The 3,712-nt window shown below is 41.0% G+C and overlaps 1 non-coding gene across 1 annotated transcript; it reads right to left on the bottom strand.

Annotated features, from left to right (window-relative positions):
• Positions 1-287: 287 nt before the first annotated feature.
• On the bottom strand, positions 288-394 carry LOC120250929. The gene has a single exon (XR_005533258.1). It is a non-coding gene; the product is annotated as a small nucleolar RNA R71 (small nucleolar RNA).
• Positions 395-3,712: the final 3,318 nt, after the last annotated feature.

Raw genomic sequence — 3,712 nt, 5'->3', positions numbered from 1 at the left:
CTTTGAGTTTAAGCCTGTGTTTATACATATGGTTTAAAATTCAATACAATTCCATGGATTACTAGACAAGGATCCTAATAGTCATATTGGGAGATTCATCAAAGTATGTGACATACTTAGGATCAACAACATTTCTAATAATACCATCAGACTTCGCTTATTCCCATTTTTACTAGAAAGGACGAGCTAAAAATTGGTTTCAGGCTCTTCCTTGAGCATATATTACAACTTAGGAATAGCTTGTCAAAGCGTTCTTGGCCCGTTATTTCCCTCCGGGAAGAATGACCAAGCTACATCAAAAGATTACAACTTATGCACAGTTGAACACTAAATCATTATTTGAGGCATGGCAGAGATTTAAAGAATTATTAAGAAAATACCCACATCATAACCTCTCTGAGTGGATGGAAGTCTAGATTTTTCATAAAGGCCTTAGTCAGAGTACCCGACAGCTTATTGACTCGGCAGCAAGAAGATCGCTTGGTAGTAAGACCCCTGAAGTGGCCACTCAGTTAATTGAGGTGATAGACATGAATAATTATCAATGGAATTTGAGAGAAAAACCAGTAGTGAAGCCAGCTAGGATGATCAAAGTTAGTGAAGTCACAGCACTAACAACCCAAGTGGAAGTTTTGAGCTAAAAGATTGACAATTTATCTACACAGAAGTCGACTATAGTTATGATGTGTGACACATGCGGTGGAGAACATGCCTCGACAGATTGTTTCATTGTCGGGGTGGCACACAAACCTACGGAACAAGTAGATTTCATTGATAGTGCCTTCGGACAGCAAGGGAACCCCTACAGTAGCACATATAACCCAGGATGGCTGAATCACCTTAATTTCTCTTGGGGAAATCAAGGGCAGCAACAGAAGCCTTATAAGGATTTCCTCCTCACCAGCATAATGGCAAGAAATACGTATTGGAGGAAGTGTTCACTCGGTTTAATTAGAGTACAGACATTAAGTTTTATTAGTCAGACACCCGGTTCCAAAGCATAGAAACGTCAATGTGAAACCAGCAAACTTCTCTTCAGAACTTAGAGAACCATGTGGGAAGATTGTCAAACTGTTATTCAAACGGCCTAAAGAAAGCTTACTGAGTAACATTAAAGCCAATCCCTATGAGCATCTTAAGGCAATTACTCTTCAGAGTGTTAAAGAAGTGTGGACAAGTAGTGAAAAAGTGATGGAGAGGGGGAAATGAGCTAGAAATTGAGGTTATAAAGAGTCCAGTAAGGGAAAGCGGGCCTACTCCAATTATTGAGAAGAGAACACCACCACCGATGAAGGAGTACATTCACTGCATTCCTTACCCATCAAGATTGAAGAATGATCGTACGGACAAACAATTCAAAAGATTTCTGGACTTGTTGAAGTAATTGCATATTAAAATCCCATTTGTTGAAGCCTTATCTCAAATGCCAAAGTATTCAAAGTTTCTCAACAGTAATATTGAGGGGAAGGGAGCTCAGCGTTGCTTCAAAACTGACTACCGAGGAAATAGAAAGATCTAGGGAGCTTTACTATATCTTGTAACATTAGTGATTTGGTTAATAAAAAAGGCCTAGCAAATCTAAGTGCTAGAATTAATGTGATGTCGTACACAATGTTTTAAACGCTTGGAGTTTGTGACCTTCAACCAATTAGGATGATATTGCAACTAGCGGATCACTCCATTAGACATCCTAGGGAAATCATAGAAGATGTTTTGGTTAAGGTTGACAAATTTATTTTTCTAGTAGATTTGTGATTCTAGATGTAGATGAAGATGTTGAAGTGCCCCTCATTCTTGGTAAGCCATTCCTAGCCATCTCCCAAGCCCTCATTGGCGTTAGCAATGGTAGAATGACACTTAGGGTTGAGGATAAGGAAGTCATGTTTTCTTTTTCCGATGCAATGAAACATCCTTCTACTTTTAATGATACTTGCTATTTTCTTAATAAGACTGATTCGATTGTTAATGAATGTGTGCAGAAAATCTTACACAAGGAGCCTTTCGAGGAGTCATTGGATGTCCCTCACATGGAAGAGACCATCCTTTTGCTTACGCTAACCGTAATTGAGGAAAACACAAGCAAAAAGCATTGGCGTGAGGCCACTTCCCCAAAGAAAGGCAAGAGAAAATCTTCTCCCAAGGAGGTAACCCCCGAATCGGTCAACTTCATCAGTAAGTTTCCTATGTTCTCCGACCATACACTTGGGTGTTATTTCAAAGACATTGATTTTGGTCATGAAGAGTGTTTTTACTTTAAGCCTCCATGACATGCATGTTACTGGTACGTCAAGCTCGTGATGTTAAACAAGCGCTTCTTGGGAGACAACCCAAGCAAGATTTTCCATGTTTTGTTGTGTTTGAGTCTTTAGTTATAGTTTGTAGTCTTGTTTAAGTTTACAATAAATTGCTCGGCTTGGCGTGTATTTTCATGTGTTGGTTGGATTCTTGTGGCCCTGGACACTCATTTTATGTTTCTTAGGTCTTATATGTATTTGAGCTTAACTGTAGGAAAAAAAGGAAACTATGCTCAAATTTTCAAGACTCTTACAGGCTACTTACGACTGTAAGCTGCATGGTCATAAGCCTCAAACCGAGAGTTTTACTGGTATCTTATGCTCGTAAGCTACCCCGCAAAGGGAATTCAGAGTCTTATGAGCACACTTTTGGTCTATAAGTCCTGGTGAGCATATTTCAAAGGTTCCTTACGGGTAGCTTTCGCCCATAAGTATGGTCGTAAGGGTCATCCAGTGCACCTTACGGGTATATTTTAAACCCTTGTAGCCTGTAACATCCTGGGAAATATAGCCTAGGTTCCTTATGAGCTAGTTAAGCCTATAAGTATGACCGTAAGAGTAAAATATAGAACTTTATAGCCTGCAATGGCTGTCTCTTAAGGTCATAACTTGCGTCACAGGAGAGAAGTACCTTTATTGGACAGGCCTTACGGCGTAAGTGATAAGTGCTTGTGTGTTAGGAATGCAAAGTATTCTTTCCTTATGATGAGCATGACTTTTATCAGGTTTAAGCGCTAATACATGTGTTTTTGTGTTCTTTTGTGCATGTAGGGTTGTGAAGCTAAGTATTAAGAAAAGAAGCCAAAAGTAGCTCGTGAACGCACTATTTGGTTGAATCTTGGAATCAACAAACGCGAAGACACAAGTGGGGCTCTAAGATACGTGAATGTGTGCCAACCTCCATGTATTCAAGCCATTACAATGAGTTGGAGGGGCACGAAGGCAGTCACATTTGCGTATCCTAACTTGTGCAATGATAGCAAGATCTTTCCCAATGAACCTTTTTATTGAAGAAGCGACGCGATCTACGGCATAAACGTGTGCCCGTTTATGTTGCCTCGATGAAAAGTGGATTCGGGAGTGCTTTTGGCCTGGGGGCACTCTCGCAGTTACTGTTCGCAGTCGGCCGAAAATCAGAATTCTAGAGAATTCACACGGGCGTGTGGAAATCCGCACGCCCATGTGGAAATTCCGCAGGGGCGTGTGGAACGTCCACAGGCCCATGTGGATGCCCGACTCTAGCCCTATTTAAAGCCGATTTCAGCCCCGATTTCAGCATTCTCTTCTCCATCTTTTCCCCAACTTTCAAGAGGACGGTGGCTAGGGTTTTCAGAGGTTTTGGCAAGGCTTTTGGAGTAGTTCTCTGGCTTTGACACCGTGCTCCACTTGCAAAAAAGTTATTGGGGGAGCTTTCGTCG

Source organism: Dioscorea cayenensis, chromosome 19 (assembly GCF_009730915.1).
Source record: "Dioscorea cayenensis subsp. rotundata cultivar TDr96_F1 chromosome 19, TDr96_F1_v2_PseudoChromosome.rev07_lg8_w22 25.fasta, whole genome shotgun sequence".
NCBI classification, from domain to species: Eukaryota; Viridiplantae; Streptophyta; class Magnoliopsida; order Dioscoreales; family Dioscoreaceae; genus Dioscorea; species Dioscorea cayenensis.
The sequence above is the reverse complement of the archived record's forward strand: the minus strand, read 5'-3'. Positions and strand labels throughout refer to the sequence as shown.